General features: G+C 45.0%; 1 protein-coding gene across 3 annotated transcripts in view; it reads left to right on the plus strand.

Moving 5' to 3' along the window:
- Positions 1-24,312, plus strand: part of RREB1 (ras responsive element binding protein 1) — a 124,639-nt gene that overhangs the window by 1,187 nt on the left and 99,140 nt on the right. The gene's annotated exons all lie outside the window — the stretch shown is intronic.

Below are 24,312 nucleotides of genomic sequence, written 5' to 3' on the forward strand. Positions count from 1 at the left end.
CGTGCCCCCCCCCCCCCCCCGTCCCGGTAGGGACGTGCGTGTCCTTTCCCCTGCCGGCCTGCGCGGCGGGGGCGGGGGGGAGCCGTGCCCGAGGAGGGTGGGGGGCGCTGCCCCCCCGCGGGTCCCCCCCTGTCCCGCTGCCTTTGTGCGGTGCCAGGAACACATCCCTGTGCGTAGGGGCCATCGGCGGGCAGGGACGCCTGGGCGGCGTCACCACTACAGGAAGGAGCCGGGCAGCATCCGAGGCTGAGGAGGGGTGTCCGGGCCCTCGCCCCCACTCACACCCATCTTGGCGCGGGGGGGACGACAGCGAGGCAGTGTTCCCCCCCGTAGTGGCGGTGTTTGGGGTGAAAACAAAGTTGGGGGCGGTGCGGCGGCCGCCCCCCCGCCGCGGTGCCCGGTGCGGATGGGAGCCGGCCGAGACCCGTCTCTCGGGCGACTGCGCTCCCTCCCCATCGCCGTTGCTACGGGCCGGGACACCCCCCCGCAGCTCCGCGGGGTGAGGATGCGAGGCAGCTCCTCCTGCCCAGTTTGTAACACACGGGCTCGGCATCCCCCCCGCCCTATTCGCTGAGGGTGAGGGGCCGCGGGGGTCGCGGGCCGGGCTGGGCCGGGGGGGAGTGCGGCGAGCCGAGATGCTGCAACTTTTTTTTCAGTAGAGGAGGGAGGGTGGTGGACTGAACTTTGTCATGTCGCAGATAAGTTTCCTCTGGCTTCTTCCCCCTGCACTTCTCCCCCGCCTCCCCTCCACACGCACGCTTGATTTTTTTTTTATCTCTCTCTTTTTTTTTTTTTTTCCTAAATAATTTTCCCCGTTTCACCTCTCGGCTGCGATATCTTCGCCTGCTCGGCATCCTCGCGGGGTTGCGCAGGAGGAGGAGAGCGCTTCTCCTGGCTCAGCATATTTCCCTGCCCGGCCCGCTCTGCTCGGCTGCGCACCCCGCGGAGGCCCGGGCGCCTCCGTGCCCCGCCGCCCTCCCACGGCCGCGCCGGGGTGTCCGGCCCGCGGCTGATGCTCTGGTCCTGCCTGTCCAGGAGCCAGCATCCCGCCCGGCAGCCACTGAGCTGATTTCTGGAAGGGAGGCAGGGTAGTGTTAGTGGAGGGAGACCAACCATCCAGTTTTAATTCCGACTCGTTCTTTCGCCTGTCTTCTCTTGGAGATAAGATCAAGTGTATTTATGTATCTGAGAAAGTAAACTTCTAGTTCAGTGGGATTTGGGGGCGGTGGTCTAGGAGATACAGCAAATGTAGCTGATGTTTCTTACCGTTCCAAGATCCAGCCCTAGCCCCGTGCCTTGGAAAAAAACTTGCCTATTAACAACAGGAGTAGTTGCTAAATAATGCTGTGTTGCCACCCCTACAGTGCACAGTAGACAGCTGTTATGATGGCTGAAGTTTTTTCGTTGAGGTCTGTCGTTTTGACACAAGCACCGAGTTTTGTTACCGCAGTTCCTGTTTTCCACAGGGTCAGCGTGCGTGAAAGGGATGCAGTGACTCAGGGTCAGGCCAGCCATATTTGTTTTAGGTTTTAATTTTCTCTTTGAAGACTTAAGGGTACATAGTCTTTTCTTGGTGTGCCTGCATAATGCCGATTAGCCTTAACGGGAGTTGGGTACATCCAGGAAAGAATAGGCCCTTTTGTTTGTTAGAAACCCAGAAACAGCATGAATCCATCATCCAATCAATCAGAGTACCAGGGCTCTCCCTCACCTGCCGGCAGGGACACGTCCAGCTTCTCTTGCTGCGGGGCAGCTGTTCTCGACCGAGTGTGGCCTCTTTTGCTCCCTCACCTTCCTCCTCCTGGCATCCGTGTTTGGAACTGAATTCGTATCATGTAGTTGGGAAAACACTCTTAAAGTACAATTGAGTAAATTTTTGTTCTGCTCTCATTTCACAGACAGCTTCTAGTAGTCAAACTGTTGTTTGCCCATCAGAAGTGAGTATTTATGTAGCCACTTTTACACATTTTGATAACTAATGACTCTAAATATATATATATATATATGTATGTTGCTTGGTATTAAGACAGAATAGAGCAGGGTGTTTGCTGACTGTTTTTCTGGGTTTTTTGTTTGTTTGTTTTTTCACCTGGACCTGGGTGTTTGAAGCTTTAGTTGCAGATTTCAGTGTAATGAAGCATCTTATTCTGACTCAACTCACTCAGGTTGTGTGTCCATTCTTAACTCTTCACAATACTCAGTGACCCTCTGACCAAATGGCTTTTCTTTTTGATTCTGAGGATGAGGAGATACTTGGAAGTTTCAAAACTGGAAAAACTTAATCTCTTTGTTATCCGTTAGTAATATCTGTAATCTCCTTTGGTACCAAAGGCAAGTGCAGTGTTTCCCAAGGCATAGAAACACTGACTTCTGTAGTGCTTTCCTCACTCCTTAAGGATTTTATAATTTTGCATGTGCTGAAGTCATACTACAGTCGTAGCAGTAGCTTGACTTTAGTTTGTGAAACTTTCTTGAGGAGAAACAATTTGAGTTGCTCTCAGTTGGATTTCTCATTTAAATAAAAACTGTCAATGTACTTAACACTGTATAGATTAAAAACATATAGATAAATCCCTTTGGTTATATTCATTATCCCTTGTAAAAGTAGGTGGTGCTTAGAAGGTCATAGGATAAGTGTTGCTAAGCAGCTAAACAGAAGGATGCTAAAATTAACCTGAGTGTTTTTGAAAGGGATTCACTTTTTAAGTTGCAATAATTTTTTTATTGACTTAAAATATATGTTTTGCTAGTAAGACATCTGAAAAAAAATACTTAGATGCATGAATAAAGCTTTCCAGGGGACTGTGTCAAGTGTTCAGGTTATCTGCATACAGGAGTAATTCTACCCTCCCCCAATATGCCTAAATTTTACTTGATTTGTGCCCTTTGTAAATGTCCTTCCAGAGTTATCTGTTGCTCCAAGAGCATCTGATGTATGTTGGATAGCAGCCTGTAGGGACAGTCTTGGGAAAAAAACTGCAAAGGTTCCCCAGGAACAGACAGAAAACAAGTAAATCCTGTTAGTCTGAAATCTGTGCATGTGCGGAAAAAGCCCCTTTTAACTTTTTGATGAATGATGCCTAAGTTTGGAAATCTGTGTTTTAGGTGTACACTCTTTAAAACATGTGAAATCATGTCTTCTTCTTTCAGCACAATAAAGGTTGTTTTGAAATGAGTGTATTATTGAACCGTGTTACTAGACCAGTTTGCAACGGCTGCCTTGTTGATGTGGTAGTTTCTTGCTTGGGAGATAATTGTAGAGGAGGATGGTAGTGCTGCATTTTGTTCTCCTGAAGGTAGTGAGAATGTCTGTTGCTCTCTGTCTTTTTATTTTAACTCCTTTCTGAATTCAAGCAAGATGGTCAGTCATAGGATTACTGCTTTAAAATACACCTTGTCAAGAGTATTCTACAGCTTGGAAAAGGGCCAGGAACTGCTTCGTGTTCTTTTGAGTACAGCTTTATCGTGGATGGAGTGCTCAGGTACCCTGCAGCTTTGCTGGAAAGTGTCTTAAGGAGCAGATGTAAACTTTGAGGGTGAGAAGGAATTATTTTCTGAGACGATGCAACAGCTTGTTTCTTGCTTTGAGGTGGGAGATTGGGCTTGTCTAGTTGTTGTTCAGCAGTTAAAGCAGATTTTTGTTGGGAAGGCATATGAGGAGTCCTGTCTCTCTGTGGGTTGTTTTAGTTTTTTGGTTGGCTGTTGTTTTATATATCCTATATAAACCAGCATCTATGGGAGCTGCGGCTTCCCCCCCACCTGCACATTTAGAAGCATCTTTATGGGCAGTGATTTCAAAGGCAGGTCTTGGGTATCTTTGGAAATGCCACTCTCTGGTGATACACAGAAAAGTTAGCTATTTGTGTGGAGCCAGGATGGGCTTGAAGTTTGCAGAGCTTTGTCAGACCAAGTTTGGCTATCAGCATTTGATTACAAATGAACATAGGTGAGGTTGGCCAAGGTGGGAAGTGCTGGCTCTGTTCTGGGATACTTCTGAACAGGAATTTCAGGAGCATTGACTCTTTGTTCTTCTTTGGTGCAAGAAATCTGATGATGGCTTATCTTTGATGTCTGCCAGTCACAATGTTTTTCCCACCTGAAGGTGTTCCCTCTACCTCACCCTACCACTCTGTTTTGAATAGCAACATTTGAAGGCCAGGGACTTAGAAGAGTGCAAGGTTCTGAGACAGCAGCATCTCACCCCCCTTCCCTCAGCATTTTACTCTGAGCAGGGTGACAAAACTTATTTAGAGCTTGTGCTAATGCTTTATTATGAAATGTTGAAAGTAGAAATAATTGCCAGCTGGGGCATATGCTCTGGACTCCTGTTGGGTGGCTTGTTCCTGTTGTGGTGGAAAAGGGGCAGAACAAGGAAAAGGGCCTGGACAAAAGGGAGAAGAGTCAGTGGGATACTTGGCTCGTGGCTGTGCTGGTATGAAACCTGTTAGAGCAGCCTCCTGCAGTCAGAGAGGAATTGTTCTGATGTCACTGAGCAACGCCTGGACCTGTGCTTCCTTTAGAAACAACACAGGCCTTCAGGTGTATCCTGCTTTTTTTTTTTTTTTTTAATAAGGACATTTCAGCTTTCAGGTTGGCCAGCCTAGCAATCAATAAAGGTGGTTGCCTTTGAATAGGTGCCTTACCAAAATACGTAGTTGATGGGTGGTGACTGTTTATTCAGAGTGATTCAACTAAGTAAGGCTAAGAGAATCTGAATACCTCTTTAAAGATGTAGAGAGAGGCAGCTGTTTCAACAATAGGATTCATCTGCAGAGTCCCAGCCATCCACAGAGGTGCTACAGCAAGGGAAAAGAAAAGCTGTCAAAATCCCCCAGGGCATTGTTAGGCTTCTGAGCTAAAATAGGTATTCCAAGGACCAATAGAGAGGGAGGCCTTTTAGGCCTTGATGGCCTCCCCTGTCTCCTTTGCAGATCCTCCCGTAGAAGCTTGTGGAATGCAACTTTTAAATTCGTTTTCCTGCACCTAACCTTACTGAGCAAAAATGTTTTGTGTTTAAGCTTATTTAATTATTTACTTCTATAATCTCAGGATTTTGAGAGATCCTTTTCCTTTTGAAGAAGACATCCCCATGTCCTGCTGTCTGAAATTTCTTTGTAAGATCCATTTGCTCAGGGATGTTATTTGTGTAGAGCTGTCAAAAAGTGTGGGAATGGTGCTTGCACACAATGGCCAAGTGAATTGCCAGCGCGATTTCTGTCAGCTTTGAAAAGTGGCATTTAGACTTTTAAGTTACTCTGGGTAAAAAGTGTGTTAGGTATCGTGGGCATTTTATATGCTGATGTGCCTGAGTGACTTGTTAATTTGGTTCTAAAAGCGAAAGGTGTTTTGTGATTAATAGTGGAATTGCCAGCCTCTCATAAATGTAAGACTTCTCCACTTGCCGGCTCCTGGTAGATATTTTAACAGGTGCTCTCTTGAAACACCACAAATGTAGGTGTTTCAGGAATGGGGGCTTGCATCATCTGTCCTTTGAACATGGAGGATGATCAGCTATTGACAAACCTTTTTTTAGTTAATTTAGGTATGTGCTTCCTCCCTGAGGATGAGAGAAGCAAAATGTTCACATTGAAGTGTAGGTGGCCGTTGCTTTTATCATGTGTGATTAGCTGGCTTTAACTCTAGCCCTTGTTAGTCCTGTTTCATACAGCAGGTGATGTCAGTGTTCAGGTGTATCGGTACCTGGGAGTGCTTTGCTCAGAGCACTTGCATCACAGCAATAAATTCCATTACTCTGTTCAGGCTGAACACCTTCACACTGGTAACATTAGGGCTTGGACAAGGGAGAACTGCTTTGGAGTTTGCACCAATAAGCTACAGTACTTCCTTGTATTTCCTTTAGGGAGCAACATCACTTTTAGTTTGGACCACTCACGGATTTGGGTAGGGGAAAGAGCCTGGTTTAGGTTCCTCTTTTTGTTACACAAAATGTATTTTCTTCATTAAATTAAGTTCATCATGTCTCAGGGCTCTTCGTGTTTTGAGAACAAGAAGCAGCCAGGACGTGAATATCTGTATGCTGTTCTTCATTCCTGTGTGCATTTTTTTTCTGATATTGATGCAGTTGCCAGTGTATTGAGGAAACACACAAGATGTCTGTGATGTCTTGTGCATGTGCTTGCCTGCTTCGTCCCTTCCTTCTCCCCAAATACATTAAGGTATCCTGAATTGGTTTTCAGCTGGATAACTTGCAGCACAACTCACATATTTAGCTGTGTATACATCCTTATGCTTTTGAGTGGAGGGGAGGAGAGCTGCAGGAGGAGGGTTGCTTTTTAAGTGAGACACTGAAGAATCAGGAAGGGGAAGCATGTGCCATAGAAGCCAGACGTAGAAGAGCTGTAGCTGGGTTACTAAGCGCTTCCATTTGTGAGGTTTGACTGTATTTTCCAGGGGAAGTACTATGAGTGCGATGACAAGTGCTCCTCTACAGAGGTGTAACTTATGTCTTGTATTTAGTTGATTTGGAGAATATATTTCTTTTCGTCTGTTTTCTTAACCACTGCAGGTATCATTTGGTTTTCCTCCTTATCAGATGGCCCAGCCAGGTGTTGCTAAGTACATCTTACTACATTGCCAAGTAAGGTTCAAGACTGTGGTCCTTGGCAGGTTCTGGAACAAGTCTTGGAGCAACTTCCCAGCCTTTACAGCAGATAGGTGGCTTTTCTGCTTGGTAAGGTCTCCTGTCAGTCTTTGAACTGTCAGGAGCCTGACTGTCAATGCTTCAAAAGGGTAAAGAGAGCTCTACCACAGTGCTCCCTTTTCCCTATTGTAAACTTCCTTTATCGTTGGAAACTCTGCTTTTCTTCAAAAAGTAAAGAATTTATTTTCGTATCAGTGCTACCTACACTTTATGGGAGAAATATTCTCCATCCTCTGTCTTTGTTCCTCCTTTTTGCAAAATGGCAGTGTCTCTTTGCTGAACATGAAGTGGCTACCATGTTCGACCTAAGCAGGGGGTGAATTTCTAGGGGTGAGTGAAACGATCCGTACCTTGGAGTGGATGCCAGTTACCCTGGGAGGAAGCCATGCAGATTATAAACTCTGCAGGAAGGAACTGGCGGATTCTGTAAACTCCGCAGCCTCTGTAACTGCAGTTTCAAGCAGTTCCCAATCTCTACTTGCAAAACTTTTGGAACTTGTAAGCTCCTTAAATCTAGTGGCTGAGAATTTTCCATGGTTCTCTTTTCTCTCAGGAAAGAAAAAAAGTTAGAAATAAATGGCAAGGTTACTCATTTTACATGCTCAAAAGCCAACAAATGAAAGTTAAGGTGTTCACAGAACCATTGAGTGGATCCAGCCGAACACAGATTATGCCCCGTTACAGTTGCTGTTACATGTTTAATGAATCAATAGATGTGTAAATAGTATGTAGAAGTGGAAAACGTGGCTTCATTTGAATCAACAGCAAAATTCTTTTGGGCTTCACTGGACTAAGATTTTATGCAGCATATATGCAGCTGAAAGCTCTTGAGCATTCACAGCATGAAAGATGCCAGGAAACTTTTGAAAAACTGAAACACTCATAGTGTTTTTCTGGGTTTTTTTGTGTTTGAAATTCCTACAGGTGTAGTTACAAAGTCAGTGCATCTGTTTTCGGTGCTTGTTTGATAAATAGCAAACTGAATTTGTGATATAATAGCCTACTTTGGCTAAATTCTCTTCCATCCAGATTTTGGGCATCAGAAAGTATAGCTAGTGCTACAACCCATTTCTAAATCCTGGAGGCTGTGCTTTAACTTTCTCAAGTGTATTCACTCTGGTGAGTGGGAGGAGGACTTGCCCTTCCCAGGCCAGTCCTTCCCTGCAGGAAAAGGGGAATGTAGAAAATTCTCCCTGAGGATGGATCTGGGACAGAGATGGCCCCTGTGTGTTTGGGGCCAGAGTTTTTATTTGCACCATTGCATAACTTCTAATCTCCATAGGAAAAGATGCAGGTTAGTAGATTTGCAATGCCACAGACTTGCATACGGTCGTGGTCTGCCCGATAGCCAGCATGTGCTAGTATTGCATTGTAGATGTACTGATGCCTTCCTGGGATCATCCTAGAGATCCAGAACAGAAGGATCTGCTGTTGGCTGACTTTCGACCTCATGTGTTGGCAGCCTCTCTAGTGGTTGCACTGCCTGAGTCGACTGACTTGCAGTAAGTGTTTCCGTTTGTGTGCTCACTGTCTTTTCAAAATGATTGCTAAAAAATATTTGGGCCAAAAATAATCTACACTGAACAAGAAGATGCCAGCAGCATGTGAAAATTGCATGCTGTAGTTACTGTCCCAGCTAGTAATTCAAACAGAGCTGCACAGATGTGGATTAGGAAAGTCCAGACTGCTGATTTAAAAATTTCCACTATTTCTGGTAATGGATGTTTATATGAGCTGCCTAGTCCAAAGACCCAGGAAATGAACTGGTGGTGGTCTTTGTTTAATTCCTGGTATACAGATGCCAAGTGTTATGCTTTGATTTCCTACTCTGTAAACTCTTCAGGGCAGGGATCAGCATTCAATTACCGAGTTTTGAAAAGCCACCTAACATGCTGCGGAACCGACCTGCTCGGCACTGCCTCAGTATAAATGTTTAATTATAACTATCTTCTTACCCCATAGTGGAGCCTTTCCAGATACCAACGTAAAGGCATGCTGGGAACCTGCACTGCTGCTGCTGAGGTGTCTCCTTATAAACAGACAGCTTTGGTTCCAAGGTAGCATTTGGGCAGTTCTCATAGATGCCTTTTTTGCACATGAGGGACAGATTATTTATTTATTTTCTAGGTAGTATAGGTGCAGGTATATACACATGTTCAGGGGTCTGTGTCTGGTCGTTTGGTTTAGAAGCAAATAAGCTCCAGGCTTTAATACGTGTTTTAAACCATCATAGTCAGATCATGTCCTTCTCTCTCCATTTTGCTTTAAGTCTGTATGTAAAAGTGGCAAATGTCAAGGTTCTGAAATTAAGAAATTAGAAGAAGAGACTGGGAATAGAAAGATGTCATCCCCTCAATACATCACCTTCCCAAGACTGAAATGAAGTGCAGTTGCTGGCTCTTACGGTTCACAGAGTAATCTAATTCTGTTGCCTTGAATGACTTGTGTTATAGTTTTAAACTGAATTCTTAAATCATCCCCAAAGTGATGGACATATCATTTGTTATGTTTATACAGCATGAAAGCATATGGAGTAATGGAAACATCTAGAAATTAGACCTCCAGAGAAGACTCCCATTTTAATCAGGTTACTCACTTGGATTAAACCAACCTAAATTTAAAAAATGTGAGCTCAAGTACTAAACTAGTTGCATTTTCAGCACTCCAGGGCTCCATCTGGGAGTTTATCGGTGTGTTGTTGTAGTCTGCCAGCTTTGTAGAAGCAGTTTGGTGTTACTAAGGTTGGAATAAGCTGATGTCAGATTTTTGTCTACAGTGCATAGCAAGTAGAGGTCAAACACTTGTACAGCCAGTGATACTATGACTTGTTAAGAATGTACGCAGCAGGTCGCTTTTCAAAACATCTTTTGAAAAGCAGCCTGCGAGAGCAGTGCCATGTAGAAGAGACACGCATCTTCCTCTGGCATCAGCAAATGGATGCATCCTATCACATTGGAGTGCTGAGCATGTTTAGTCATGTTACTGTAATAAGCTCTGGGAACAGGAATGGGTTCTGCCCTGTTGTGCTTCAGGAAGATTTGAATGAATCTGACTGGTTTGTTCCAGGGAAACTCGTGTTTCTGTCTGCTGCCTTTGTGCTCAATACAGAGAAGGAAGGAGTTGAGTTTGTTTCTTGGCTGAAGGGGGGTTTCTTTGCAGTTTAGGATTGCTAACATTACTTTACTTAAATTCTTATTAGAAGAGGTAAAACTAAAAGTGTGACTCCTAGAATTATCAGTGTTTCTGGTGCTGATAGTGTACAGACCTGCTTGGTTTTGAGACTCTCCTTTGCCCAGATAAACTGAGTATTAGGGATCTTTCTTGTACCTCCAGCCACAGCCTTCAGGCATCCCTGTTTCTCCTGCCCTGGTGAATCATCCTCCAACATACACAGATGTAAATTTTAAATGTGCCATGGTGGGGGTTATGATCTTTATCCATTTCTTTTTTGTCTTAACACAGTTTATCCTGATAGCTCTCGAGGTATTTTCTAAATTTATTGGGGGGTGTGTGTATGTCGCTGGCAAGTCTAGATCAAGCCAAGCACTGATCCTGCAGACACTTTAAACACAGATATAATTCTACTTAAGTAGGTTGTTCCATTTAAGTCAAAATGCTGGCATGGGCAAAGTTAGGGGAAGTGTTTCAGGACCGGGGCCTGCATTTTGCTTTCAGGAAAAGTATTCCTGACTCAAACCAGAATCTTTAACCCATGTGAGCCACAGCTCCAAGTTTGTTTCACTGACTCGAGTTCCTGACCTGCATGAGGAGGCATTGCTTGGCCCAAGGAAGTGTCACAGGTTTTGCGGCCTGAGGAGAGTTCGCTTTTGAAGAAAGCCAGCAAGAAACGTGGCCACGAAGCCAAACTTCTTCAGCATATGGTGTGTGCAAGAGTTAAATCAAAGTACTCCAGCAGCTCATGTGCTCTCTGTGTGCGCATAGTTTCCTAATCTTGACATGGGGTCTGAGCTGCAGGCTCCAAGGGTGTATGTGAAGTTGGCTTGGCTGTCACCTTTTCACTCCCCGGATCTGGCTGTGGCTCAGCTCTGGGACACACCGCCCCACTGGGATTACCAGCTGCGGATAGCCAGCTGCCTAAAACCTGCTCTTGTGGGACTGGCTGGGCTGAAAGGTGCCCTGGCACACCTCGCCTGCCCTCGCACTGTTTCTTGCCCTTGTGGGGAGCAGTAGAGGGAAGAAGAAGTGCTGCAGTGGCCCTTCTCCTGTGCCTGGAAGATGTCTTGCACCCGCTTTGTGCACTTGGGTGATCTGGATGCACTTTCTACTGCTCTGCTATCATCGTTTGGCTGGAGAACAGCTGCCTCCATGGATGGGTCTGCTTTAAAACAGGGGAACAGCTGTGCAGAGTGGTCTCTGGTGCTGGCAGGCTGTCTCTGCACGTGGGGGAGAGGAAGGGCAGAGCACATGTTTTTCTCCTCTAGGTGACAAAGTCCTAAGGGCAACTTGTGCTTTGGCTTTCCGGGAAGAAAAGCTGCAGTTCCTTCAATCCACAGCATGCTGTCAAAAATTGCCAGGCATTTCTGACCAGAGGCTGGAAATGAAAGCAGCCTTTTTTTTTTTCCACTTAGGTTTCTTTGGAAAGGCTGCCAGTGGCCACCTCGCTCCACCCTGCAGACGTGTGGGCGGGAGTGGGGGTAGCCGACAGGAGGGAACATCACCAAAAAGGCAGAGCGACTTGGCTCGTGGCCACACACAGGAGCAGGAACAGCTGCCTAGATGGCCCCCGGAGCCTCACTGATGTCAGCATAACCAGTGCTCCTTAAAACACAGCACTGTGTGTGGGGGGTGAGGGGGAACAAGGCTGGGAGCAGCTTTAGGGGGTTAAGCAGTACATAAAACAACCTCCATGAATCTTACCCCCCCCCTCCGCTTCAAACCAGACATTTACTTTCTATAGGAGTGGGAAGGTTTTGAATGAATGAGTGAGAGTTATGAGAAATTCGTAAAACAAGTCACGGAAAGCAAGGAGGAGAAAGAATAGACATTGTAAAGTTTGTATGTGGCTGCAGCGTGTCTGTTTGCTTGGGTTTTTTCCTTTTAAGAAAAGTGTGGCTAGGAACAGTTTGGCACTGTTGGATAAATCTCCCCTATGTTGTCTCTGAGAACCTGTCACGCTGTGACAAATCATATTGTCAAACATCATATTGTGTTTGAAAAGTAGCTGGCTTGCCTTGGGATGCCGTATGAAATATGGCAGGATGTGGCATCCTGCAGGGAGCATGTCATGTGTGCTTGCCTGGCCTCCTGCGCGTGCTTGAGCGGAGGAAGGGAATGCACATCAGAAGAACACAGTTGTTCACAGCTTCCTTCCACTCCCCTTGGTTGTTCCAGGGAGACGGCACTTGGCATTACCCATGAGGTTTACCGATGCTGCCTTTCCTTGTATGTTGATAACCAGGCTCCCTGATGGCGATGCCTCTGCATGGTTAAGGGGGAGAGGGGGGACTGTCTGTCTGACCTCCATGATGTGGGGTCAAAATTACCCCGTCACAGGTAACATACAGGATGAATGTGAGTTTCTCTCAGGCCTGAGATGGCTTCTTCCAGTTTAATAGCTAATACAGCAGTTTCTAAAAGTCACAAGAGAATCTGACATGTAGCTGGAAGTGTTGAGGGAAGAGGATACCAGCTTTTCCAGAACTGTGCAGCTCAGTCACAGAACGAGGTTGGACTGGACATGGAACTGGATTCCAGGGTGACGTGGTGATTGCAGCCTCTGCCGGCTTTGCTTCTTCCCACAGCTGGGGAGTTGATTTTCCCAGTAAGCCTGTGCCAGCACAGTGCTGCTCCGAGTCTTGTGGTGTTATCCCAACACAGAAGTTGTGCTTGAATTGCTTGCAAAGTGGTATGCAGCACGCAAATGTAGGCGACAGGGGTGAGCCAGCCTACCCAGGCTTGTTGCAAAGCTGAATTTGCAAAATGCTGTCTCCATCAAGGGCGATGTAATAATAAGTTGCAGAGATTCCGTCTTGAAAAACAAGCAGTGTAACACAGGCATTCGGGGAAGAGGGTGTTGTGCTCTTTTATAAGGTTTATGCTTTTTATTAAATCAGGTTAACTTTACTGGTTGGATTAACATTTCCTATATCTTTCCAGAATTCTTGTAGTAATTAGGAAAAATGACAGAGGGTCACGGCCCTCGTATGAGACCAAGTAAGCATCTGGTCACATTCTTTTCAACTGGGACAGTGGCATGAAGAATTTCTTTACCGAAGGTCACAGAGGGAGACAGTAAGAGAGGCAGAAAAAGAGCTCAAGTGCTCTAAATCCAGTCTTGTGTCTCCACCATTAGATCGTGCTTCCTGTCTAGGTAGATGAACCCACATAAAAACCTTGGTTCACAAACAGATGACATTCAAGTACTACCAGCATTGTAAAATACAGCTAGGACTAATATATTTGCTCTGACTTTCATCTTGAGTGCCTGGTGGAACACCTGTAAGTATTTACATTTTAACATGAGCTTTTGTGCTTGTGAAAGCAGACAGTTTGACAGCATTGACCTCTCACACAAAAGCCTGAATAAGTGATGAACTTCCAACAAATCCATGACCTGAACTCTGCTGGATGCATATTGAAGGCAACAAGTTAATATGGCCTGTGGCAATACCACGAGAGGACTGGCTCTGTGCTGGGCTCTTCTGCTAGAGGTGGTCCACAGGCGAGCCTCTAACCACTATCCCTACTCAAAGGCCTGGAAGTAAGTGTGCCTGTACTAACTGGCTAGGTGAGGGCCTCAGGCAAATGTCTGATGCAGAAAAGACTTAATATTTTTTTCTGGAGATTTCCCATCCTGCTGCTCTGCTCTGACCCTGTGTGATGGGCTTGGTTGGTGTTGCAGAGAAGGCAGAAGAGTGGATGTGTCTCCTCCCTGCCAAGCGGCACACTTCAGAGTTTGCTGTGCTTAAATTGAATTGAGTGGTAGTTAAAACTTCAATTATGGGCAGCTCTGGAGTTGGATGTGTCTCTGCTGCAAGTGTGGTAACCACTGGCCATCAGACAGGGATGACAGCCCTGGTATAGTAACCTCTGAAATCACCCTGACCTGAATCACATTGAAGCTGTGGCTCTGGCGACGTTTCTTCAGGACCGCCCTGCCCTGGAATGAGTAGTTCCTGGTACCTGCTCCTCCAGTGAAACTTGGGTTCAGAGCGGAGGATGCCTCCTCAAGCTGACAGAAATGCCTCTGGATCTGTGGTATAAGGTTTTTTTAGTTCTGTGCAAAACTCTGTGGAGTAAGTCAGGCTGCGTTTTTTGCCTGCAAAACTAAAAACCAGAGGGAGTCCTGCTTGTGATTAGTACCAAGTCACGCTAAAAGCCCATCTAGCCCAAGATGCTGATCGATGTGGATTTATCAAAACAGTATGGCAAGAGGGCACCTATTAATGATGCTTTCCTGATAGATTTGCAGTCTATCAGCAAAATGCAGCTTCCTGAATCTCTTGAGCCAAGGGGTTTCAGTATTCAGGTTCAAGAATGCTTTTTTTGTGAGCTTGTCCAGTGGTTTTTTAAACCTGTACTGACACTTGGTATGTAGTGATGCTGAGTTTTGCTGTTTATCTACATGCTCTATTGGAAAGGAGGTGAAAAATCGATTTTCTAAACCTGCCATTTTATGCTTCCACTTAATACCGTTTAGGACTTAGATTAAGGGAAATAGCAAGTATTCATTAACTACTAGCCTTCTCCACATCTTTCAGTATTTTGTGGCCCTCTGCTGTGTCACCTCTGTGGCCTTCCTCCCAGGCTGGAGTCCTGATCTGAGTATCCATTATCATGCAGTTGTTCCACACTTTTAATTACATTGTTCACCAACACTTGTTAAAGCTTTGGTTTGCCTTGTTAACATCTATCACAGACACATGCCAGAAGTACTTTATTTGCCTACGTATTTATTGCCGTAAGACATACACTTGGACAGTATAAAAGATTTCCAGGTGCTGCTATGATTCTCCATCAGCTTTTTTGGGAAACTTTCTCAGTGTTGACAAGTTGCAGTCAGAAGATGCTGATTGGTGAGGTTCTTTGCAGGTCTGGCTCAGTTACTTCTATCCTGATGGCTTGAGAACTGCTTGTTTACATGGTGCTTTGCTTGCTGCTTTCCTTCCCAAATACACTGCTGTTTTCTAAGAGCAATGTCCCTGCATCCCTCCACTTCATATGCCCCTTCCCTCTCTCCCAGTCGTGTCCCCGTCCGTGTGTCCCCCCCCGCCCCCCCGCTTCCTCCCCACAGATGGCAGCCTGAAGCATGCCCCGTGTATCTAAACCTTGAAGAATGCAACTTGTCCAGAGACAAGGGACATTTGTCCTTGCCAGTTCTGGGAGTATTTCTTTAGGATCTTTAGGATCCACTCCACAAGTGATATTACCCCCAATAAGGTTTGCCTGCTTTCCAATGCTTGACTGCTGATTGGGGATGATGACTAGGGTTCATCCATCCATTTAGTCTCAGCAGGTATCAGAGAAATTGTTTTGAGATCGCAATCACAGAATTAAAATGTTTATTGATGTAACTATGCTATGTTTCCATCCTTTTTTTTTTTTTTTGGTAGTCTGCCAACCCACTTGTCCGCCTGTAGGACTGGTCCATGTTGGTGGACTTCAAGATCTTAATTTTTACAACCAAAAGAAGTTGTTTCAGTACTGACCTTACCACTACTGTTTACTTATATTAGATTGTTCCCAGGGTGCTTTACAAATTGGTGCCTACAAGGCTAATGAAATGCAGTCACTTCTGAAGTGGGGAGTGAGAAAGGAGAGGTTTAGATCAGGTCATGCTAACCCCTTTCTCTGTGTAAAGTGCTGCACATTCTTCACTACTGACATGGCCTAAAAAGGAACCTTTGCTTTTAAAGCCCTACCTTAACCTGCCTACCAAATGATGTGTACTGCTTGATTTGTGTTTCAGCTGATGAAAACTTTATTCCAACTTTCTAGAACTGGGAACTTAGTTGCAAGGGAGACGGTAGTGATTTCAAACCTTTTAGTATGAAAGCCTTTCACAATGAGAACTCAGCTTTATCTAGGTTACTTACTCCCTTTATTAAGCCTCTCAGGATTGATGAAATGTAGTGGTCTTAGGAGAAACAAGCCTTGTTCATCATGTAGTACTGATTTATAAGTATAATCTTTGAAGGTTGCTGTGTGTAAAGCCATTCCAATAAGCTGTTCAGCGCTTAATGCTGAGCTCTGTGGCTTCTCTGAATTATATAGCATTTGGAAGTAGCATACATATGTGTTTGGAGAAAGGCAAACTTTCCATTTAAACTATCAAGTTGTGGTTGTATTTCTTATTGTTGAATTTAGAGCTCCTCTTTTATTTCTCTGCTGCTGCTCTAAGCATTTAGTATCTTAAATTTAAATTTAATATCCTAAAGGCCCTGTGAGGAGCAAGGAGTGGAACCCTAGTATGGCATATGCTTTGCAGGTGTCTCTCTGTTCTTGGGTGTTAGATCAGGAAAACCTAAAAATAAACATAAAATTAAGTCATTGTGTATGTGTAAGCAGGAGGGCATGTTTATGTTGCTTTAATTAGAACTATTTTCCAACTGCTTGTTTTCTTAGAGTATGTATTCTAAATAATAAAGATTTTAAATATCTTAAAGGTATGCCTTAAAGTGCTAGGCCAAAAAGATGATAAGGACTCTTTGTATTTGTCCCTCTGTCTTATGAAAGTTCAGTTTTGGCTCGATCAATTCTCTTCTCTGGATTGCTGTGCAGCCGATTCAGTTGTGCTGGCACAAGGAGGCATAAGAAGACATAGCAGAGAAGGACAGGACTTCTGATTGCAGTGCAGGTAGAATAGGTTTTAAAAGCCTGTGCAAGCATCATTAAAAAGGCTGGTGCTCAAACCATCAGAACCATCATGTCTTTTGACCGAAGCAGGGGCCAGGATGAAAAGTAGAAGAATCAACTGGAATGCCCTTTTGTCAGTTTATCTTTGAAGGGGCCTCAAGCCAACCTTGGATGAAACAAGATGCATTGCCTCCTAGGATGGATCCTTGAATCCATGCAGCAGTGTTGCTGGGTTGATGGATTTCTGTACACGGAGCCTAATCTAAGCTCTGTTCCATGGGTGGGGGGTGATTAGCAATGTCTGTTTTTATCTGTCCTTCTACATAGGAACTACATCTGCTGTGTTGTTGGGCTTAAGATCTTTACTGGCTTGGAGCTGTGGTGTTGAAAAACCAGCACAACCGTTTTGGATTTTTTTTTAAAGATTTTTAACACGTAGATTCTTACCTTCATTCTGGCTTCCAGCTTCATTGAAGTGAGCATCCACTCCATGGCTACTGTCAGTTCATGGGTATCTCTATGCTGTGATTCCAGTAACTGTAAGAGTGGCAGGCTTATGTTAATAGTCACCTTCCCCTGCCCCTCACCTTTTGCTTTTCCCAGTTGCCACTGTCAAACTTGCCCCCCCCCCCAAACATTGTGGTGTTTGCCTTTAAAGACTGTATTTAACACCACTTGTATTCAAGCTTTTTCCCTCCACCACTTCAAGGCAAGTATTCTTCCAGGTATGTGACTACAAACAATGCAAAGGGAAAAATCTCAGTGGAGATCTGTGCATGATGTTTTTTATCTCTTTGAAGCTGCCTTTTTTTAAGCGTCTTTTGATATTTAGGTATTTCCTCCCAGCCTTCCCCTTTCTGGTGTGTCTTTGCCTTAATAACTAAAAAAAAATCATCATGATGTTGAATTACTGACTTCAGAATGGTTTCCTTGGCAACCTAAATGGCATTTGACATCACAGGATGAAGAAGCAGCAAAATCAGCTTAAGGAAGGGTGTTTGGGTTTTTTGTTTTGGTAATTTGTTTACCCCCTCACCTCTGGCAGCTCAGTGCTGCTGTTGTAATCTTCCAAGATGCTGATACAAGGGTTTATGGGGTTTCTCTGTAAGCCTTATCTCTAAAATGTTCTGAGTAGCCAGTCCTCTTTCATTTTTTCTGTCTTTCGAGAATCCTACCTCACCAACTTTTGTTTTGGTCAATAAAGGGGAAGCAAACCATAGGCTTTCCTGGGCATGGGAATGAGCAGCTGAAGGAAAGGAAAGAGCTTCTGGAGAGGTGCTGACCCTCAGTGCAGGTGGCACAAAACTACATGCTGTTTGTATCAAGAAGCTTGAGAGTTTTGTCTGTGAAGATAGTCTCGTCTTCCCACGTTACCACACATTCTTTGTTTGCCCTCTTGATGCCAATCTTGTTATTGCATTAGCTGTGCAAAAAATTCTAGAAATCAGGTCTCCTTTAGCTGTTCTTTCTGTTTGCAAGTAAATTTCCATCTTTAGAGAGTATCTTTCTTAAGCATGCTTGATATTGTAAGGAGATCATGTTTCATTATGTAAGATTGTGGTCCAGGTTTTGTTCTGACTGGACTAGTAGAAATCTGGTGCAGTTTTGCCAGTGACGGGTCAGCATCTTTTGTGGAAGAAGCCGGTTTGAGTAGCCAGTATCAATCACAGCCAGAGACACCAGCTTAAAGAAAACAGGAGTGAAGACTGATGTAGGTTTTGTTGGAATGCCCAAGATAGGGAACTAAACATACGCTAAAAGCCAAGTAAGTGAAAAAACTGCAATGGCCCATTTCCAAGAAAATTGTCTTGTTGCAAAGGAACTTGGACTGTGAAGGGTCCTTATGGCATCTGCACACTTAATACAGGCTCTATCAGTAATTATCATCAGTTAAAATAGTCCCTTTTTTTTTAGATATTTGCGCTTATTTTTTTTTTATAACTGTTTGAGGGAGTAGCATGTAAAACAGGGCAGCATGTAGAAATCTAAAACTCCAGCCAAAAGACACCTTCTTTTTGTGTCTACGTGTTGCAGCTGTCTATCTATTGGCAGCAGGCAGCCTGTGTAGACTGTGAGGTTTTAGCACTGAAGTGTGGAAGAGTGAATTAAGGGGTTCTGAACTTAAAATATTCTTCTCTTCTAGGGAATTTCAGTCCTCACCATTGCTTAGTTGTTTGTGTGGAGACTGTGTGTAGGGTTTTTTTCTTTCAGTAACTCCTTATATTCACAATATGGTAAACTGAGACAGGTTGGTAACTCTTCACTTTTCTCAGTTATTCTGCAGTTTAGTAATCAAATGAATTGGAGTCAGTTGCGTGAATACTCAGCTGGGAGGAAATGCAAAAAAAGAACATAGATCTCTTTTGTTATGGGAAGGAGAGGAGGAAAGAGGGGATTTCACTTTTTCACCGTGAAATAGACTTTTGTATAAGCCAAATAAATGCTTTGTCATAGAGATGTCAGCATGGGACATTTTGTTTCTGCATAAATTATGGATAGCATCATAACACCTAGGGCTTTGTTACACCTTTTAATCTCCCCTTGTTACACTTAGAAAGGCAGAGGATTTTGTGAAATGAGCCAGTGTAGCAGCACCCCTCCAACAACTCGACCCTGAGTTTTTGCATTTTGGAGGAAGCAGATGCACAGGTTCGTACCATGCAAGCAAGCTGACAAGGGCAAAGTGTAATAAGGCATTGTGAGACTTTCCATTAAAACCTTTCTTTTTTTTTTATAAATTACTTCATGCATTCAGTTACGCAGGTGTTGTCAGAATAGAGAGTGGAAACTGTGTCCACGATGCTCTGAGAAAAAGGATTTGGGTGATCATCTCCATCTTCCTTGCAGGCTAAATCCGTGCCTTTTGCTTAGGATTTTCATTATTCCAGCCTGACCTGAGATACGGTTTTCCTTTCAGCCGAGACATTTGTGCTGCTGTAGCTGTTACATCTGTACTGGCCAGGCAGAGAAAGCCGGCACGGGCAGTTCCATGTGCTGATGGTACTGCTGCCTCACTGGCCAGGGCTGGGTTTCTTCTCTGACTTAAAAAGGTACGGCTGAAGTCGTTCAGCTTTTCTGTGCATGGATGAAACCAGAATTTTCTCTTCATAGAAAAGGTTAAACCTTGTAAGCATGTAAGTTTTTAGTGTGCAAAAGCTGTGTGGTGGTGCTTCAGCAGGTTTCAGCTTTCTTTTTGTTGTTTTTCATAACTTTTCCCCATAACTTTAAAGGCCTTGCTCTTCGTGAGGCTGGTATTGAAGGGAGTGGAAATCATCCCGGGGAGAGGAAAAGGACAAGCTAACCTTGGCACCTGGGGCCTGGCTATTATGTTGCACTTCCTCTGCGGGGCGGCGCGGGGCGCGGGGCCGCCGGAGTGATGTTCTCACAGCAAATGGAGGAAGTTCCTCCAGCAGCAGCAGCGCTTCTGGATCTCCTCTCGCCTGGGGGATGGGGCAGGGTGGTGAAAGAGGGTTATACAAAGCACCGAGGGGAGGGGAGGAGGGAAAAAAAATCCCCCAACAACCGGGATCCCTCAGCTACGTGCAAAGCTCGACAAAACTTTTCGGAACTGTAAATGCTTTGGGAATCCACCTTTGGGCGAAGGGTTGGGGAGCAAGGGAGTGTTTCCCCGGCGCTGCTGGCGGCAGGGAGGTACCACGGGAAGGAGCTGGGGAAGGATGGAGGAGGGCGGCCGCTCCTCTCCCTGGTTGCTGACTAAACAGTTATGTCAGCTGGCAGTCGGCGCGGCCTGGGGATTTGCGATAGAGCTCCTGGAGGGTGGGGGCGGCTGCGCGGGGGAAGGGAGGGGAAGGGCTGGCCCTGCTGCAGCCACTGCTGCTCCTGCCTCTCCGTCGCCCTCGTGGCAGGGAGGCCTGGGTGCTCTGCCCTGCGGTGTGACCCCGGGAAGTTTCTGCGGGGATGCGCCTGCGTCTGTGTTTGTTTGGACACTGGTGCGGTGCCTGGAATAGCAACCCCAGCCCGCTGGGGAGTTGTCCTGTGCGGGGAGCACGTTCTCGACGCCCTGGTACCCGTGCCTTCCTCGCCTGCTGCGTCAGAGCCCTCCGGAGCACGTGCCTATGCCAAAATTGCCAGAGCCTGTTGCTGGGGCGCGAGTAGCACGCTCCCCTCCGAACTCAGTGCTGCTTGTGGATGCTCGGTTGCTGGATGTGTTTGCCCCTCTGCCGGGCTCTGGCTGGTGCTCACAGTGACAGTGTGATGTGCAGAGCAGCAGCAAGGCTTGGGCAGTGCCCTGCCTGTGGTCTGCCGCAGGTAGAGGCTGCCCCGCCTAAACATGGCCTGGCACTGTTAGGAAGTAGAAAGGGAATTCTGGCTGCTGTTCAAGTTTTATGTTTCCTTTCTTGGCCTTGGAGGCAGATGGAGGCCAGGGTAGCCCTTGAACAGAGCAGGAGGTATTTATAATGATTCTCTCAAGTCAGTAATGTTCAAATCCTATTTTTCTGTTCCTCTTGTTTTGTTTTCCATAAATCCTGTGCTATAAAGCTGGAACAGCCTTAGAACAGCTGCGGCTTTTCACCCATATGCTTCCCTCCCCTCCACCCCCTATTAGGTGTAAGTGAAGGATGGGTTGAATGTGAATCACCTCCATACCTATTTCACTTCTCCTGTCCCAGCAGTGCAAGACAGAGAAGGACCCTGTCCTGACAGGCAAAAAGGGTGTGTGTCTCAACTGTTTGAGGTCAACTGAGTTAGCCAAACACAATTTAAAAAAAAACAAAAAAACAAAACTCTCTTGATGCTCCTTAAGGTACAGCCTACTGTGTCCGAAGCCATGTTTGTGGCTGTGCTAGGCTAGTTAATGTGTTAACCTGCATCTTAATGAGCATTAAAGTAGACTTTTAGTAATGTTAATCTGACTCAACTGAGCTACCATGGCTGTAAGTCATGAGTGAACCTGTCTGGTCCACATGGATAAGTTTGCTGGAGGCTTTAGTTAGTAGGACAGCACTAGTCAGTGTTTCTGATGGTCTAAAAGTGATTTGGCTTTTCTTTTTTTCCTTTTTATTTTGCCAAAGCTGAGAATGCTGTGAAATATGAGTGAAGGCTGTAGAAAAATGTTTATAATGTGATGTGGAAATACAGATCTCGCCCAAGAGCTGCTTTGTTGTACCTTTGTACTGCTCTCATCACCTCAGTGCAGTTCTCAGCTGGGTGTGTTGTGCCTGGCACTCCTTCACAGCACACCTGGGTGCCCTTTTATGCACAAGTCAAGCAGTAGCGTGATTTCATAGGGCCTTGCGATACTTTGCCAGGTGGCCTTACCGATGAGCTGGGCAGCTGGACTGCTGTCAGTTCTCAACAGCATAGGTGTCTGCAAGCCATTGTGGGAAGGTTATAAAGCACTAAAGTATCTGAGTGACACCTCAGTCTCCATTCTGCTTTAAACACTCCACTTGTGACAGGCCACAAGAGCGAGCACTTCATGGGAGTGTGTTCAAATTGATAAAACTTGAATCCTTAAATACCTAGTTTCTGCCTCTGCTTACTGTAGGTAAAAAGGCTTCTTTGGTGGGGGGGGTCTTTTTTTGAGCAGAGAAAAAAGTCTCCAGGAGTCAGGAAGCCACTCAGAAGTTACTTTTGAGCCAGATGTACATCATCTGTATTTTTAAGCAGTCAGATTGCCCGTGGCTCTATGAAAATGGAATTATTTTGAAAAGAGAGGGGTATATAACTGTTTAAGTGCCTAGGCATATGGTCTGAAATGCTGAATAACCGCAATTCTCGCTAACTTCACAAGGAACGCTTCTGGAAACGGCTCTTGATGCATTGGGTACAAAGCACTACAAGTGCGGGTAAACAGTTCTTTAAAATATTTTGGCACACTGAGAAAACTTCAGAGAGTGCTACTTGGAAGCTGAACACTTGACTTTTTGTGGATAAGATCAGTTTAAATAGGTGTGTTTTTCTTCCTTCTGTGTGTATGAGAGAGGGGAACAGGAGGGCAAGTAAAAAAATCAGAGGAAAAGACCTCGTTGCTGACTGGGGAGACTTGTTTGACCTTCTGAGCCCTGTGCACTTGTCTGTGGTTTCCAGCCAAAGGCTCTCACTTTGAGAGCGCCTTGCTCCTCGTGCTGAACTATTTTTTGACGCACTGAATGAATGCAATATGTTAACACTCCTGTAAGTCCCAGAATTGCTTGGCTGCCCCTTGCCCTGCCTGCCTTGCACTGGCTGAAAAGGTACCATTGTTTGTTCTGCAAACAGTGGGTGATGGTTGTTTCCAAGGTGACTATGGCACTGTTGCTGCCCTCTAGTACAAAAAAATTGGCATTAAACACCTGAGAGCATCCCACTGTCACCAGAGACAGTGGGAGGGAGGAAGGAGCAGTTTGTTAGAGCTCTCTGGGCTGGATATTAGAATACAAATGGAGAAAATGCCAGTAAGCTAAGAAGGGATGATGTATACACTGAGTTTGTGCTACTAAACATTTTTCCTAAATAGTGCATGGATACAGCTATTGAAACCTGGTTGTTTCTAAGATTGTGTCTCTGCTGAGAAGAATTTATGATAAATTTAAGATCTTTCAATCATACTTATCAACTGTTGTAGTTTGAGTTCACAGTAGTAATATTCTACTTTTTCACTTGATTGATAGGATGCTTTCAAGACTGCTCAAGCAAGGAAAGCTAGAAGGAAACACTCTACAGTTCTGCTTGGTCTGTAGATTTACAGACTGTTTTGGAAAACAGTTATTAGGGGATAAAATATGCATTCCCCAGGAAAAGAACTGCAGCAGTCAGTTCTTTCATTGATTTTGTGTATTCTTGAAAGGTCTGTGGTACTCAGAACAGGGACTTCTTTTGAACTGTCTAGGTGGATGGATTAGAAGCATTTTTTCGGTCTTCTCCCTGTGCTGCCTTCCCATCTACTCATGCAGCTGCTTGGGAGGTGGGGGGGGGGAAATGAGTCTAAGAAACAAAACAAACCAACACTTCTTTTTAATTGGTCATGGATGCTGCTAGCAGAACTTTGCCTCCCCCTGCATGAGGTTTAGTACAGTTCATATGCAGGTTTCAGTAAACATTAACCACTTTTATCAGGGCTCGCAGCATGCAGAATGGTTAGCAAAGAGCATGCACTGAGAGAGACAGAAAAAATGAACAAGTCCAAGGTCAAAAGGATGGTAGTTTTTCCCTTATTAAAATAAGGGGTGGTGAAGGTTGACAACAGTTCGTGGAAAAAGTAGGCTTGTGTGAAAAACATGGTTCTTATCCTTAGGCTTTTGTCTGGGTGAGAGTTTGTGGGGGTACTGTGCATTTTGAATTTTTCTTCCACTCTAGTGAGATGACCAGAACACATCAGCCCTCCTCAAACTCTTGCTGACTGACAGCTTGAGCTCCTCGTGACTCAGATCAATCCAGAGCAACGCTTGTTGCATCTTTATAGGGGCCTGCTCCTACCCAGCATCCACAAAGATCCCACTGACTTGAGAGTGCACAGCTAAACAGAGATCACAATTTCCTCCCTTCTGTGCCTGCAATTACACAAAGCCATCCTGGTTAGGGAGGGTGATTAAGGAACTGTGGTCTAGCATTTTGCCTCATCTTTCTTTCTCTTTGGATGTTTCTTTATTGCTTTTGAGGGGTGCAGTGCTGCTAATTTTTCCTGCAGAATGAATTCTGTAATGATTAAAAAATAATTGATAAGCTTAGCAAGGAAAATGGGGTAATTTGTGGGTAAATTAATGAAACGGTTTTGAGGTGTGGAAAAAAAGGCATTTTGAAAAGAACATGTGACCTGCCCTAATGAAATTTGTTGAAGCATCTGATGCCACAGTTCAAATTGTAAGTTATTTTTAATTGTGCAAATCAGCATA

This window comes from Lepidothrix coronata, unplaced genomic scaffold (genome assembly GCF_001604755.1).
Source record: "Lepidothrix coronata isolate B3197 unplaced genomic scaffold, Lepidothrix_coronata-1.0 Scaffold23, whole genome shotgun sequence".
Classification (NCBI taxonomy): domain Eukaryota; kingdom Metazoa; phylum Chordata; class Aves; order Passeriformes; family Pipridae; genus Lepidothrix; species Lepidothrix coronata.